A 17,563-nucleotide genomic window follows, 5' to 3' on the forward strand; every position below is an offset into this window, starting at 1 on the left:
GAGGGCGTTGTCCAGAGGGGGCGTGGCCCACGAGGGGTGTGGCCCTGTGTGGGAGTGTCTCAGAGGGGCGTGGCCCAGAAGGGGCATGGCCGGGCCGCTCTGAGAGGCTGGGATTCTCCTAGCGCACAGGTGAGGATCTTTCGGTTCAGTTCAGTCGCTCAGTGGTGTCAGGCTCTTTGCGACCCCAAGAACTGCAGCACGCCAGGCCTCCCTGTCCTTCTCTAAGTCCCGGAGTTTACTCAAACTCATGTCCATCGAGTCGGTGATGCCATCCAACCATCTCATCCTCTGTCGTCGCCTTCTCCTCCTGCCCCCAATCCCTCCCAGCATCAGGGTCTTTTCCAATGAGTCAGCTCTTCACATGAGGTGGCCAAAGTTTCAGCTTCAGCATTAATCTTTCCAATGAACACCCAGGACTGATCTCCTTTAGGATGGACTGGTTGGAAGATCTTATGAGACTTTAAATCCAGCCCTGTTTTTACCAGCTAGGCTGGCGTCCAGCAAGCTCATCTGACGTCCACATAGTTTTAACCTTGTAATTGTTGTTGTTGTTATTTTATTATTTATTCCAGATTTGGAAGTTTGAAAGGAAAAGAGAAAATGGGCACTACCAATAAGTGTACTTATTTTTGTGTTGTGCATTAAACGAAGCTTTTTTAAGCCATGAGGAGTTACAATTTTTTGTGTGTTTTACAGATATTATTGATCTTTTGGAAGAGCTGCTTTATAAATAACTTCTTACTTCCCTAAGGCCCCAGCCTCACACAACCTAGCACTTTGGATAGACCAATGTGGGAGAAAAGTGTAAAATCAGAGAAAAATTAGAAGAATGGAGAGAAGGGAAAAAACTATAGGAATGGCAGCTGTCATCGTGTACTCTTGTGCAAGCTTGCTGAGATGCAACGTGGCCTAAACCCTTGACCCAACGACTTGGGTTTCGGATGAGCCCCGCAGCACCTGACAATGGGGGTCAAGACCGTCTGCCAGGCAGCGCTGGGGGAGTCGGCAGCAGGGTTCCTCCAGCACCTCCAGTCTCACATCCCCACCCAGCACAGAAGCTACTGCCCAAGGCTGCTACTTCTTGTTTTTGTGTGAACCTATCCTTTGTGGACAAAAAAAAAAAAAAAAGACAGAAAAGAAGGAGAAAATGTAATAATCTGTTTGTCCTTTGTCTTCATAACTGGCCACTGATGGCACTGCCTTTGTCAAGAGTCAAAAGGCTCCATCGTCCTTGGAACATCCAGAGGGAGTGTTATAGACTCTGATGGTGACTCTAAAAGAGATTAAAGATTACTTCTACTCAAGTGCAAAAGATGTTTTGAAAACCTCCCAAGGAGAGAAACTCTCCCAGTAATGTAAGGAATCAAGCCTAGGGACATGAAGTCTCTTGCCCAAGGTCCCTAGGCCCCAGGTGGCAGGGATGAGATTGGGTCCGTGGTCCTTAACTGGACTATTTTGGAAAAGTGATCATTGAGAGCTTCAGTCAGCCTTCTTTATTTGGAAACGTAGGTTCTGTTGTCTGTGGACAAATCTGTCCTCTGTGTCAAGGCGGGGACACAGCAATGCAGAGGAAGTCACAGTCCTCACTTCCCCCCGGAAGTTGTCCTGGCCTCTGGTGCCAAGGAGCCTTGCCTGCAGTGGTAAGATGTTGCTGTTCAGTCGCTCAGTCATGTCCAACTCTTGCGACCCCATGGAGCTATATACTTCTGACACGTTCCCACCCTGGCCAGTAAACACACTGCCTTTTCTGGGTGTTGCTTTAAACCGTAATGAGCGTGCAGTAGTTGTGTATCACACTCATCCATGGTGTGATGAGCTGATCTCATCCTCTGAGCCCAATCTGTGTAGGGAAAAATGTTTCTCATGTTCAGGAAACAAGTTTTGTGTGCTCCCTTGGTCCCGTCTCTACATGTCCTTGGACATACTAGTTTGGACAAATTAGATGTCTGAAATAGACATCTTCCCTCTCCTCACCTCTGCCCCGACTCTGTCTGCCTCCTTCAGGGTGCTTCCCAATGCAGATTAAATAAGCAGTCATTTGTTGTTCAGTTGCTAAGTTATGTCCAAATCTTTGCCACCCCATGAACTGCAGCACTCCAGGCTCCCCTGTCCTCCACTATCTCCCAGAGTTTGCTCAAGTTCATGTCCAAAAGTCACTGGGGAAGCCAAGACCTGCACAGGAGGGGCTGTGGGCCTGATCTGAGAGTTGCTATCCCACCCCTACCCCCGCACTTTTCATTGGCATTGAGAAGAAGAGAGTCCATGAAATCCTGGGGTCTGAGCATGGAGCTGGAAGGCAGCACACACTCTCACCCACACTGATGCCTCAAGTTTTTATCCCACAAAAGATTATTCATTGACTTCTACACCAAGTCAGCCTCAAATAAATGCTACTTCTAAGAGATATGCTCCAAGCCCAGGGGGAGCAGAAAGGGGAGAGAAGCCAGGTGCAGGGTGGGGATGTGGAGGGTCAGGGCAACGTCCCAGAGGAGTGCAGGCCCAGGCTGAGCAGCGCGGACAAGACGCAGAAGGACTAGGTGCAGAGGAGGTGCAGGTGAGCCAGGAGCTATCACCCATCACAGGGCTCAGGGTCTATTAAAGGACTGGTGCTTAGATTTGGTTGGAGCAAGGCATCAGCCAGGAAGCACGGGTGGGGGCTGAGGCCAACCTGGAGCACGGGGAGGGCCAGTAGAGCCCCGCTGCAAGGGCAGCATGCCCCCAGCGGTGCGTCTGACTGTGCCTTCCGGGAAGTTTCTACTGTCTCTCCTTTGCCCTAAATGTTCTCTTCTCCATCACCTCTGCCCCAGCCCACACTCGCACACGGCTCTCCTCTGCCCCGCCAGCTCTGTTCCACGCACTGCACCCTGGAGACCTCACCCAGGGACCACTCAGCTCCACTGGTCCCACCTGGTGGACACAACCTGCTACTGGACACCTGGTGGACACGACCTCCTACCCTGCTGCTGTAGGGTGGCAGCCCTCGCCGCCTCCTCCCCCTCCTCCTTCTCTCCCACTTCTTCTTCCTGGTCCAGCATGTACACACCACGGGCAGAGAATTTCAGGCAAAGAAGTGACAAGATCAGCTTTGCCTTCCTCCCTAAACCTGGAGATGATGGCAAGTAGGCTCATTTGTTCTTTCATTTCAGGATTCACCCTCCAAACACATCTTTGTTGAGAATCTACACTGTGCAGGGCTTGGTGCTCAGCATACGGGGTACAGTGATGGGCAGAAGAGAAATCCTGCCTTCCATGACAGAGCTCATTAGAGTTGGGGCAAGAAACATTAGGCAAGGAATCACTCAGATACCCCCAAAATTATGGGGCTTCAGCCCATTCGGACACAACAGAAGAATGTGGCCAAGTGTCTCCTAACAGTTCATGGAATGTGACCTGTGTACCCAGTGATACCGGACACGGACGCGTAGCTCCGGCAAAGCCCGTTTTGACAACACGTCACTGCAGTAAGCCCCACAGGATACAGGTCTGACAACTTGCTACATGCCACACGGTTTCCAAGACAGCAACGTTTCATTACAGGAAAAAGTCCGGACAACTCTCTGGTTATTTTATACATTGACATTTCTCCTGGATTGGTGATCTGTAAGGAAGAATTTTGGAATAAAGGCATATGCAAATGAAACTGACCTTCAAGTATGCTGGATTGTCTTCGGGTCTAAAATTGGACATGAGCCCACCACTCTCAGACTTGGAATCTTTTCTAGGACTGTCCTAAACAACACACCCACAAAAGCATCTGCAAAGAATGATGTGGTCATCAAAATTCTTTAGGAATCATTTACTACCTGGAGATGTAAAATTAACCTTTTGTTTGACTGACCTCTGTCACAAAGCAGGTATGTGTGCGGAAGTGATGTCTGTGCAAACACGGGCTACAGTAGTGCATGAAGGGGAATGGGGAACATGCAGCCACATGAAAGCACTTTCCACATGTTTGTTTAGCTTTTCATAGATAAGATCCTGAATGGAACCAACAAAAGTGTTTTTGAAGGGGTTTGGAAATGGAGTCACTCTCTGGAACAGGAGAGGGATAGGGTGCCTGCAGGACAGAATCAGAGGACTCACTCTAAGGCTGGCCTTGACCTTGCAATTTGACCTTGAGTAAATTGGCTCTCTCCCTATGCCTCACTTTCACCCAGTTTGTAAATCTGAGCTTAACAATGACCCTTAGTTACCTCATGGGTATTCTGTAAACAAACAAACAAACAAACAAAAAAACATAAGATAGCACTTCAGAACATATGGAGAAACCTGCAGAGGTGCAGAAAAGATTGACAAGGATGAGTAAGAAGGAGTTGGATTCCTCCAACAAAGGTTAAAAGACACAGAAGATAATTTAAGCTAAAAAAAGGAACACCAAGAAGTGACTCAATCATCGCCTTCTATCTCAGATGATGTTTTCTTGTTGGTCTGTCTCTTTTTCTCCCTCACATGCTCTCTCTCCCTGCCTAACAAACAGGAAGAAACCCTGTCCTTACCTATCACTCAACTCCTCCCAACTCAACCAAACTATTAGCCTCCTGACTTTGCCGGACCCTGAATTGAGGTTACCTCCGGAAAGTTGCCTCCTCCACTCCCTACACTCCCTTTAACCACAGGCAAGTCTGCTGACGTTGATCTGAAAAATCTCTAACCTTGCATCCAATTTCTGGGCTCCTGGGCCACCCAGAATTGTTAGAATAAAATACACAATAGTGTAAACTTGTCATACAACAAAATTCATGTTAACCTGAGACTGGTCTTTGTAGATTTTGCTTTACCCACTCCTGTGGTGGTTACTTCAGCAATGGCCTGATCTCCAGCTTGATGGAAAATATTCAGACCTTTAAGGCCACTGATACAGAGAGAGGAACCCAGAGAGGGGACCTGAGGAAACAATACGAAATCAATACTAATGCAGTCATCCCATGACCAACTCATTCCAAAACAAGGTGAGCATGAAAGACATGGAATCTAGAGCCTTGGCCAAAGACTTGCAACTTAGATTCAAACCCTTGAGCTCTGCAAAAAAGCACAAGAATGTCTGTGCCACCAGCAAGAGACATGGAATAACATGTAGAAACTGTAAGAAAATGTTAGAATTCAGCCTAGTATCCAATTGTTTGAGAAACACACTGATGAAAAAACTGTCCTACTCTCAACAAACAAACAAAAGACATCTTCCCTTCCTAACACTCAATAACAGCCGACTCAGTTGGAACAGTAAATAGGCAGGTAGACAAAAAAGAAAGATGAGAGGCAGCTCCAGGTCCCTCATAATGAAAACCACTAATGACACTTGGAGGGGCTTCATTTCTGTATTATCTCTAGAGTTGCCAGCCAAGCACAGCAAGCCATTATTCCTAGTCAGTGTCATTCAATCACTCATCAATAATTATTAGAAGCCCTGTGAAAGCTGACTGGCACCTGAACTGACATCAAAACTTGGCCCTGTGATGCTTATTCATCAGTGGAAACTTGCCGTCTTAGCAGAAAAGAGTGAGTGGGGCCTCTCATTAGGATTCATAAAGCCATGTTCCTCAAACCAGCACCTCTGCACACAGCAGACCAATGCTTCTCAGTCTTCCGTGAGTTCACGGACAGCACCCTGTTGTCCAGATGTGTGCTCCTGCCTCCCATTTGAAGGCCCACTGATCACAGCCAGCACCCAGCGGCTCCAAACCACTGAGAAGCCCTGTAATAAATGCTTATCCGGCTGGTGTGTCCTTGCCCCTCAATGACACCTTTGAGAGTGTCTGTGAGTTCACACAGGGCAAGTAACTATATAAAAACTTATTGTATTACAGTTGCTTTACAGTGTTATGTTAATTTCTGCTGAAGAATAGATACTGGCTCAGTGATAACAGGCTGGAAAACTCCTTTGTTTCTAAAAACTACAGCAGCATATTTCTAAGAAATATACGGCAGCATATATGGCACAGAAACTCCGTGTGTTTCACTGAGTCAGAAACACCTCATCCTCCACGTCTTTCCTCACTTGTAGACCTGATAGGCACTTCAAGAATGAGAGTACGTACCACTATTTTTTGAGCTCAGATCACATAGGGCTTACTTGTTAAACAAACAGATCATTAATAGCAGTTATACCATTGAACTGTCCTGTTTCAGCATCAAGGTTATAACCTCTACTGTTGATACGAGCTCTCGAATAGGATCACACTGTTATCCATAGCATAACTTGCTCTGTTGATGAGTGATTTAGAACAATAGATGATAAGGCATTTTGACTAGCTGGTCTAAATCATTCAGAGATGGTTTTATTCTCCAAGTTACCTCAACCAAAATTATTAATCCAATAAAATCTATGTTAGCCCTTTTTAAAATTAAAAAAAAATTTTATTGCTGTGTAGTTGCTTTATAATGTTGTGTTAGTTTCTGCCTACTGCAAAGTGAGTCAGCGCTATGTACACACATGCCCCCTGTGTTTTGGATTTCCTTCCTGTTTAGGTCATGCAGTGCACCCAGTAAGGTTCTCTGTGCTACACAGTAGGTTCTATTAGCTATCCATCTACTTTATACATAGTATCAATACTGTATATGTGTCAAGCCCAATCTTCCGATTCATTCCATCCTCCCCTCTTCCCCTGGATATTCATAAATATGGCAAAGTACCAGACGCTTGGATGGTGACAGAGGATGAGATGGTTGGATGGCATCAGCAACTTGATGGACATGAGTTTGAGCAAGCTATGGGAGATGGTGAAGGACAGGGAGGCCTGGCGTGCTGTAGTCCATGGGGTTGCAGAGTTGGACATGACTGAGCGACTGAACAACAATCCATATATCTGTTCTCTTCTGCTTTGTAAATAAAGTGGTCAATATCAATTTTTTTTCAGGTTCCACATATATACGTTAATATATGGTATTTATTTTCATATCTCTTACAAGTTCTCTTTTAATAAGTCCTACTGCCAAAGCACTTTGAGGTCATCAAACAAGAGCTGATGTGGCCTGACGGCCACTGTTCCCAGTCTGTAAGATGAGGACTCGTGAATGTTCACACAACTGACCAAGGACTGAGCGGTGAGGCCCGACGGTGCCGTCCTCAGACACGGCTGAGGCTCACGCGGGCAGTCACCAGGGGTCACTGTCAAAGGGCAGGTGGAGGCCACCCTTTACAATCATTTTTGACAAGAACGGGTTAATTCCGCCACCTTTCCAGTTCTTGCTCCAGGCCCCAGGCTGTCAAGGGGGCAGATAAACACGGTGCTATTTTCCGGGTTTGTTTCACCGTCTGTCAGCAGAGTGGGCCAATTTCAGACCATTTGCCGCTTTCATTACTGTCTCAAGGTTGTCACAAGAATTGATAAATTTCAGACTGTTTTTCTTGTCCTCATTACAATCTTAAGGTTGTCATGAGAATAAATTGATTTTGTGCCATTTTTTGTCCTCATTACAGCCTTTGTCACGAGAATGGCTTCATTTTGGAGCCATTTTTGTTCCTGCAGCCATTTTCATCACGAGAGAAGAGATCCTTCCACAGAAAGGAGGTGCTCGCGTCCCCGAGTTTGATTTTGGAGCAGGAAGTCCTCCCTTGGAGATCTGTGGAGGGGAAGGGAGCACGTGCCTTCACGAGGGATTTCCCGCCATGACTTCCGTGATCATGGAAAACAGATGAAAAGCAGAATCCCATGTTCAGGTACTATTGCTTGCATTGTTTCCTCCCTCCCGTGGGGCAGAGAACATTCTAGATTGGCTCTGGAGATCTCCCAGGGGAGAAAACAGATGGGCCACAAGACAGAGTGCACAGAGGAAGGCCATGTCAGTGACTCAGGAGGTGGGAGCTCTGTGGGGGCTTTGTTGGGACTGATCCCCTAAGTTCACATGTTCACCCCACTCGACTCAGCGACTTCCCCATTAGACGTGAGGAGACACCTCACAGACATTTCCAAACATTCAACTCACCGAATGCAGTAATGGGCCCCAGACCCCCAGATAGGTTTTATTTCCCTTACTAGACAAGTATGCAGATCCTACAGACTTAACCTGAGTGAAGTGAAGTCGCTCAGTCGTGTCCGACTCTTTGCCACCCCATGGACTGTAGCCTACCAGGATCCTCAGTCCATGGGATTTTCCAGGCAAGAATACTGGGGTGGGTTGCCATTTACTTCTCCAGGGGATCTTCCCAACCCAGGGATTGAACCAGGGTCTCCCACATTGTAGGCAGACACTTTACCATCTGAGCTACCAGGGAAGCCCATCTTCCTTAAAAGCCAGATGGGAGCCCAGTGTCTGAATGCAGAGCTGAAGCAGGTGGTGAAGAAAACCACAGGTTCGAAACCAGCAGGAGGACCCACCATCTTGAGTTTGAAAAGCTTGCTGCATTAGAGATACTCTGCAGTCAGAATTTACGAAAAGGTCCAGTTTGTCTTCAGGCAGACTTGAGCACATAAGGAAGCAGAAGTGAGCTTAGGGTCATGTCTTCCGGGGATGGTTACATCAACTGGGTTTGTTCATTTCTCTGACCAAATTCAAACCAAGCAGGTTTTTACCTCCTTGCTTTTTTATATAAAATTTTCCACTGGTTGACTGATTTAATGACAGGCACAAGTTGAAGAGACAGGAAGAGGATTATCTAGAAGAAATTTGGACTAGAGAGTATAATGTCTCCAATAACCATATCTCTGAGGACCTCTGAGCTTCCTGGAAAGAGACAAGCTTCACGGGCCCCTGACAGAGAAAGAGTAATCTGCAACATGGACCTATTCATACACTCAGACCCAGGTGCAAGATGGTAGCATAAGTTGGGAATGGCTCAAATGCCTGTCAACTGTGGGGTGGATAAACAAACAAGTACAAAAGTACTCCACGCTGTGGAATACTATTCAGCCATGAAAAGGAATGAACGATGACATGTGTCAACATGGATGAACCTCAAAAACATTACGCCAAATGAAAGAAACCAGTTGCAAAAGACCCTATGTTGTATGATTCCACTGATATGCAAAGTCCAGAATCTATAAATGTCCAAATCTTTAGAGAAAGGACCTACAGCAGAGGTTGCCTGGGGCTCCTGTGGGGAAGAGAGAAAATGGGGATGACTGGAAATGGTACAGAGTTTTTTCGGGGGAGATGAAAATAGTTTGAAGTTAGATTATTGAGATGGTTGCACAATTCTGTAAATTTTCTAAAATTCATTGAGTTATATTCTTCAAATAGGTTAACTTTAGAGAATGTAATGTCAATAAAGCTGTTTTGTAAAAAGTAGCTTCAGTTCAGTTCAGTTCAGTTCAGTCTCTCAGTCGTGTCTGACTCTTTGCGACCCCGTGAATCGCAGCACGCCAGGCCTCCCTGTCCATCATAAACTCCCAGAGTTTACTCAAACTCATGTCCATCGAGTCGGTGATGTCATCCAGCCATCTCATCTTCTGTCGTCCCCTTCTCCTCCTGCCCCCAATCAGGGTCTTTTCCAATGAGTCAACTCTTCGCATGAGGTGGCCAAAGTATTGGAGTTTCAGCTTCAGCATCCGTCCTTTCAATGAACACCCAGGACTTATCTCCTTCAGGATGGACTGATTGGATCTCCTTGCAGTCCAAGGGACTCTCAAGAGTCTTCTCCAACACCACAGTTCAAAAGCATCAATTTTTCAGCACTCAGCTTTCTTCACAGTCCAACTCTCACATCTATACATGACCACTGGAAAAACCATAGCCTTGACCAGATGAACCTTTGTTGGCAAAGTAATGTCTCTGCTTTTAAATATGCTATCTAGTTGGTCATAACTTTCCTTCCAAGGAGTAAGCGTCTTTTAATTTCATGGCTGCAGTCACCATCTGCAGTGATTTTGAGGCCCAAAAAAATAAAGGTTGACACTGTTTCCACTGTCTCTCCATCTATTTCACATGAGGTGATGGGACCAGATGCCATGATCTTAGTTTTCTGAATGTTGAGCTTTAAACCAACTTTTTAACCCTCCTCTTTCACTTTCATCAAGAAGCTCTTTAGTCTTCTTCACTTTCTGCCTTTAAGGGTGGTGTCATTTGCATATCTGAGGTTATTGATATTTCTCCCAGCAATCTTAATTCCAGCTTGTGCTTCTTCCAGCCCAGCGTTTCTCATGATGTACTCTGCATATAAGTTAAATAAGCAGGGTGACAATATACAGCCTTGACATACTCCTTTTCCTATTTGGAACCAGTCTGTTCTTCCATGTTCAGTTCTAACTGTTTCTTCCTGACCTGCATACAGGTTTCTCAAGAGGCAGGTCAGGTGGTCTGGTATTCCCATCTCCTTCAGAATTTTCCACAGTTTATTGTGATCCACACAGTCGAAGGCTTTGGCGTAGTCAATAAAGCAGAAATAGATGTTTTTTTGGAACTCTTGCTTTTTTGATGATCCAGCGGATATTGGCAATTTGATCTCTGGTTCCTCTGCCTTTTCTAAAGCCAGCTTGAACATCTGGAAATTCTCGGTTCACATATTGCTGAAGCCTGGCTTGGAGAATTTTGAGCATTACTTTACTAGCATGTGAGATGAGTACAGTTGTGTGGTAGGTAGTTTGAGCATTCTTTGGGATTGCCTTTCTCAGGGATTGGAATGAAAATGGACCTTTTCCAGTCCTGTGGCCATGGCTGAGTTTTCCAAATTTGCTGGCATATTGAGTGTAGCACTTCCACAGCATCATCTTTCAGGATTTGAAATAGCTCAACTGGAATTCCATCACCTCTACTAGCTTTGTTCATAGTGATGCTTTCTAAGGGCCACTTGACTTCACATTCCGGGATGTCTGGCTCTAGGTGAGTGATCACACCATTGTGATTATCTGGGTCATGAAGATCTTTTTTATACAGTTCTTCTGTGTATTCTTGCCACCTCTTCTTAATATCTTCTGCTTCTGTTAGGTCCATATCATTTCTGTCCTTTATCGAGCCCATTTTTGCATGAAATGTTCCCTTGATATCTCTAATTTTCTTGAAGAGATCTCTAGTCTTTCCCATTCTATTGTTTTCCTCTATTTCTTTGCATTGATCACTGAGGAAGGCTTTCTTATCTCTCCTTGCTGTTCTTTGGAACTCTGCATTCAAATGAGAATATCTTTCCTTTTCTCCTTTGCTTTTTGTTTCTCTTCATTTCACAGCTATTTGTAAGGCCTCCTCAGACAACCATTTTGACTTTTTGGCATTTCTTTTTCTTGGGGATGGTCTTGATCCATGTCTCCTGTACAGTGTCACGAACCTCCATCCGTAGTTCATCAGGCTCTCTGTCTATCAGATCTAGTCCCTTAAATCTATTTCTCACTTCCACTGTATAGTCATAAGGGATTTGATTTAGGTCACACCTGAATGGTCTAGTGGTTATCCCTACTCTCTTCAGTTTAAGTCTGAATTTGGCAATAAGGAGTTCATGATCTGAGCCACAATCAGCTCCCGGTCTTGTTTTTACTGACTGTATAGAACTTCTCCACCTTTGACTGCAAAGAATATAATCAATCTGATTTCGGTGTTGACCATCTGGTGATGTCCATGTGTAGAGTCTTCTCTTGTGTTGTTGGAAGAGGGTGTTTGCTATGACCAGTGCGTTCTCTTGGCAAAACTCTGTTAGCCTTTGCCCTGCTTCATTCCGTACTCCAAGGCCAAATTGGCCTGTTACTCCAGGTGTTTCTTGACTTCGTACTTTTGCATTCCAGTCCCCTATAATGAAAAGGACATCTTTTTTGGGTGTCAGTTCTAAAAGTTCTTGTAGGTCTTCATAGAACCGTTCAACTTCAGCTTCTTCAGCGTTACTGGTTGGGGTAGGCTTGGATTACCGTGATATTGAATGGTTTGCCTTGGAAACGACCAGAGATCATTCTGTCGTTTTTGAGATTGCATCCAAGTACTGCATTTTGGACTCTTGTGTTGACTATGATGGCTACTCCATTTCTTCTCAGGGATTCCTGCCCACAGTAGTAGATATAATGGTCATCTGAGTTAAATTCACCCATTCCAGTCCATTTTAGTTCACTTAGAGACTGTGAAATACTGTCCCTGATAGACCATAGACATGACTACAGTGAAGAGGACTTCGGGGAGGGGGAATAAAACCATGGAAATTGGTGGGTCCATTTTGGTTTTTAAGTGAGAAAGAACAATCACTTAAATATTTCTCCCTTGAAAATATCAGAAGGGCTTCATTGATTAATTAATGGGCAATAGATGAACAGGAAGAGACAGGACAGTGAACCGTGATTCACATGAGAACTTTCACCAGAAAGGAAATACTGAGGGTGCTTCAGTTAAAGCCATGAGGTTCTCTAGTGATCGAAAGAGGGCCATTTCCTTCTTCATTCCAGTCCTGTGAGCTCCTCCCATTTCAGCTGACTCTGCAGTGCTCAGACCAGGTGTCCTAGAGTCCAGTGGGATTGTATGGAGATACCTAGAGCTCTGCAATTTTGAGGTCAATTCAATGAAGAGGAAGTGCCACCTGTTCAGTTCAGTTCAGTCACTCAGTTGTGTCTGACTCTTTGCAACCCCATGGACTGCAGCACGCCAGGCTTCCCTGTCTATCACCAGCTCCCGGAGCTTACCCAAATTCATGTCCACTGAGTAGGTGATGCCATCCAACCATCTCATCCTCTGTTGACCCCTTCTCCTCCTGCCCTCAGTCTTTCTCAGCATCAGGGTCTTTTCAAATGAGTCAGCTTTTTGCAGCAGGTGGCCAAAGTATTGGAACTTCAGCTTCAGCATCAGTCCTTCCAATGAACACTTAGGACTGATTTCCTTTAGGATGGACTGGTTAGATCTCCTCACAGCCCAAGGGACTCTCAAGAGTCTTCTCCAACACCATAGTTCAAAAGCATCAATTCTTCGGTGCTCAGCTTTCTTTATGGTCCAACTCTCACATCCATACATGACCACTAGAAAAACCATAGCCTTGACTAGACGGACCTTTGTTGGTAAAGTAATGTCGCTGCTTTTTAATATGCTGCCTAGGTTGGTCATAGTTTTTCTTCCAAGGAGCAAGCATCTTTTAATTTCATGGCTGCAGTCACCATCTGCAGTGATTTTGGAGCTCAAAAACATAAAGTTTCTCACCATTTCCACTGTTTCTCCATCTATTTGTCATTAAGTGATGAGACCAGATGCCATGATCTTAGTTTTCTGAATGTTGAGCTTTAAGCCAACTTTTTCACTCTTCTCTTTCACTTTCATCAAGAAGCTCTTTAGTTCTTCACTTTATGCCATAAGGGTGGTGTCATCTACGTATCTGAGGTTATTGATATTTCTCCCGGCAATCTTGATTCCAGCTTATGCTTCATCCAGCCCAGTGTGTCTCATGAAGTACTCTGCATATAGGTTAAATAAGCAGAGTGACAACATACAGCCTTGATGTACTTCTTTTCTCATTTGGAACCAGTCTATTGTTCCATGTCCAGTGCCTGTTGGAGGAAGGCAGATTGAATGGAGTGTGAAGACTCCTTCCAGAAACCTCCAACAAGAAGTAGGCAAAGAAGGAAGAAAGAATGGCAGACGTGTGAGGTGGGTGCTCAGAGGCTCCTGAGCGTCCCTGGTGTAGGACCCTCGCTGGGTTGCCCTCTGGGCCCCTTTTGACAAGGAGCAAGGATGACAAATAGATGGGGAAACAGTGGAGATTCTAGCTGGCCTATTTTATTTTTCTGGTCTCCAAAATCACTGCAGATGGTGATTGCAGCCATGAAATTAAAAGATGCTTACTCCTTAGAAGGAAAGTTATGACCAACCTAGATAGCATATTTAAAAGCAGAGACATTATTTTACTGACAAAGGTCCATCTAGTCAAGGCTATGGTTTTTCCAGTGGTCATGTATGGATGTGAGAGTTGGACTACAAAGAAAGCTGAGCACCAAAGAATTTATGCTTTTTAACTGCAGTGTTGGAGAAGACTCTTGAGAGTCCCTTGGACTGCAAGGAGATCCAACCAGTCCACCCTAAAGGAGATCAGTCCTGGGTGTTCATTGGAAGGATTGATGTTGAAGCTGAAGCTCCAATACTTTGGCTACCTGCTGCAAAAAGCTGACTCATTTGAAAAGACCCTGATGCTGGGAAAGATTGAGGGCAGGAGGAGAGGGGGACGACAGAGGATAAGATGGTTGGACGGCATCACCGACTCCATGGACATGGATTTGGATGAACTCTGGGAGTTGGTGATGGACTGGGAGGCCTGGTGTGCTGCAGTTCTTGGGGTCGCAAAGAGTCAGACACGACTAAGCAACTGAACTGAACTGAACTGAAGGATGACAACATGTTACACAGGATGGAACCTCTGTATTGTTCTTACAGGGCGGGAGCTGCCAGGTGGGAGGTGATTCTAAGTGGCCAAGAAAGGTCTTTGAAGGCTTGGACGACAGACTCGACATGTCAGATGAGAAGTCTGACCCAAAGGCCTCCACTCCCCCAGCTGGCGCCCAGTCTGGCCTGAGGACTGGATCACAGCTGCCCCTCCCTGCTCCCCCCACGCCCAGGGGTCAGAAGGACCCACTCCTGGCCCCTGATCCCCGCTGTGGGCAGCCCCAGGCCCAGTGACCTCAGAGTCCTGCTGTTTCTCATGAGTGCCTCTGAGCAGCAGTGTGCTCTCAGGCACCTTCTCATTTCACAGCGTGCTGGGCTCTGTGTGTACCAAAGGGTCACGTGACCTGTGACGGTGCCTGAAACACACCCCTCCGTCACGTCCTCCCGCTCCCGTTGGGGGCATCCCGAAAGAGTGGCAGGACCACGTCTTCCCTTTGACAAGGGGGTCCCCGTCCCCGTCCCCCAGGAAGGCCGTGAGCGCCTCCTGGGCACCGTCACCACCGTGGCCCGCTGGCTGGTGACGGCAGTCAGTCTGCAGCCCAGGAGGCGATGTGCTTGGATCAGTGATAGATAAATCCCAGCTAGAAATACAGGTCCCTGACAACCTAATCACTGAAACCCTGTCAAGTAACCCCTAATTTTGAAGCGAGTGGTTAATTCCCAGCAAATTGATTTATGCACTGTTTGAGGTTTGGCGAGTGCTGTTGTTCGTCTGTGATTACCAGGAACTCGGCACTGCCTATTCATTTAGAGCATTGACACAACCCAGTGCATCTCCCCAGAAATCTCCTTTGTCAGCACATCTAGAATTTGCTAATTAAATCAACGATGACATTATTCACTTTCTCAAGAAAGAAAAAAAAAGCCGGCTCCTCCCCTCACCAGCCCGCCTGTTCTGTCTCTCCCTCTTCTTTCTCTCCTTCTCTCTAGTCTTCAATCATGTAAGGACCAAATGGATCAACCTTCAGCCGCTTTTAAAAGCGAAGGCGGAGTGATAGTTGTTCAGTCTGACTCTGTGACACCATGGACCGTAGCCCGCCAGGCTCCTCTGTCCATGGAATCCTCCACACGAGAATACTGGAATGGGTTGCCGTTCCCTTCTCCAGAGGATCTTCCTGACCAAGAGATTGAACGCGGATCTCTTGCATTGCGGGTGGATTCTTTACCATCTGAGTCACCAGGGAAGCCCTTTAGCTGCCTTTACTGGGCTCTTTTTTGGCTGCCAGCAACAATGAACAGAGAGCAGCATCCCACCATCTGATTAAGAGTGAACACACACACACACACACACACACACACACACAGAGACCAGACACGGGATATTGAATTCACTCCTTTGGGTTAAGGGTTTGACCTAAGAAGCAGATGTTACTTGAAAGATGTGATATATTTACAATAAAGTGGGGCTTAAGATAAGAGACCCTGTATCAGGCAGAGTCAAACCAGGGCGAAAATGGAGAAAATTAGTTCATAAGTAGCAGTGTTACTTTAAAGTCAAATAGGGGACATTGAGGCCGACTGGAAATTTGAGAGAGCAGAAAGCCGTTCCAGGAGGCCAGAGGGTCACTGCGGGGGCGAGGGGAGACTTGTGTTTCCCAAACCCAAGGTGGAATCACCCCAGGTGCTGGAACCAGAGAAGGCCCAGCTCCCAGCAGAGACCAGGAGAGGCACCCAGGTGCCTTTTGTCTCCTCCATGGCTAAATCTGAGCCTGGGACATGCAGTCTGGAGACCAGAGATGGAACAGGGGCTGGGCCCGTAGAGAGGGGTGGCAGGCCCGGGGGCAGTGGAGAGAAGAGACGGCTCCCACAGCAGGGACAGGCACCCGAGACCAGCAGAGACCTGGGGTCGGGGTTGCGGAGAGTTCGAGATGACCCTCACAGCTCTGGGCCTCAGAGGAAAGAATGCTAGGAAAGTGCCATGGAGAATTTATTCCACCCATTGGAGCCCTACTTTTGCCTCCTGTAAATAGGTTGGCAAAGTCCTCCCCACAAGGCCCACAGGCCGACTCCACCGGCCACATGTAGGTTTTCTTTCCTTCCCTCCCAACAGTTTAGAATCATCCCTGGATGATCTCTAAGGAGAGACAGTGACAGGGTTTGTCTCGGCCATGATCTGGCCACCGCTCCTCAAGGCTCTGCTAGGCCGGTCATCTTGGGGTGAATCAAGTACCCAAGTCTCACATCACACTCTTTGTCCACCAAGGCAGCCCTCCACGCCCGCCGCAGACCCATCTGCCTGCAGGCCCTGCTTTCTGTCCTCTTAGCCTTCAACACAGGCATCTGTGCACCGGGTGCAAACCAGCCCCGTTGGGTACAGCACGATGCTGTGAATAAAGTTTTATGGGAACACAGCTGTCCTCGGCAACACACAGCGCCTAAGACTGCAAGCGCTATGGCTGCGAAATGCACCAGAGATCGGGCAGTCTGGGGATCCTAGAAGACTTCCTCCCCCTCCTTTACAGGACAGGCGCACTGTCCCCTGCTTCTAACAACAGCTCCAAATGAAGATCCTCCCTTGAGAATGAAAAAATGCGATCAGTCTCTGCCTCTCTTCTTTTAGGTCTTTATTGAATGTGTTACAGTATTGATTCTATTTTATGTTTTGGTGGGGCAGGGTGGGGGGGGCACAGTTTGGCCGTGAGGCATGTGGGATCTTAGTTTCTTGATCAGGGATCTAACCCTCACCCTGGGCACTGGAAGGCAGTCTGAACCACTGGACCACCAGGGAAGTCCCATTTCGGCCCCCTCATGAAGCATGTCTGGAATTCCATCTCCACGTGACTACCCAGCTTGAAAATGGGAAGCAGACAGGGAGCGGAACCCGAAACAGAACATTGGTGAGTTTCATAGAGAGAGTCTAGACTGGAGAAGTTTGTGAAAAATAGGCACCTTCTCCCCCAAACCCCAGGAGACCCGAGAGCCGGTAGGTCCCCACATCAGCTGTGGTCTTCCCAGTGTTAGGGCGGGGCTGCGCCTTTCCTCATAAAGCCTGCTCCTTCTCTCTATAAGGGTCTGTAGAAGTGGGGAAAAGAAAGATTCAGACTCAGTGGGTTATCTTTTCTCTCTCAGAAGCTGGCTTCAGATACAGGTCGTGTCTGTCTGAAGTCAAGTAGCTAGATGTCCAAGGAGAAAGGTCAGGGCAGGCCGGGGCCCCTGGGGGCAGCGGTCAGTCCATGTGCCAGGCGGGCGCAGACCAGCAGCAGCACCACGGGACGAGACCAAGCGGGCAGCCCCCGCCCTCCCCCACCTCTGCCCAATCACCCCATCTGCTGCAGGCTCTGCTTTCTGTGAGCATAAC

The sequence above is a fragment of the Cervus elaphus genome, chromosome 27 (assembly GCF_910594005.1).
Source record: "Cervus elaphus chromosome 27, mCerEla1.1, whole genome shotgun sequence".
NCBI classification, from domain to species: Eukaryota; Metazoa; Chordata; class Mammalia; order Artiodactyla; family Cervidae; genus Cervus; species Cervus elaphus.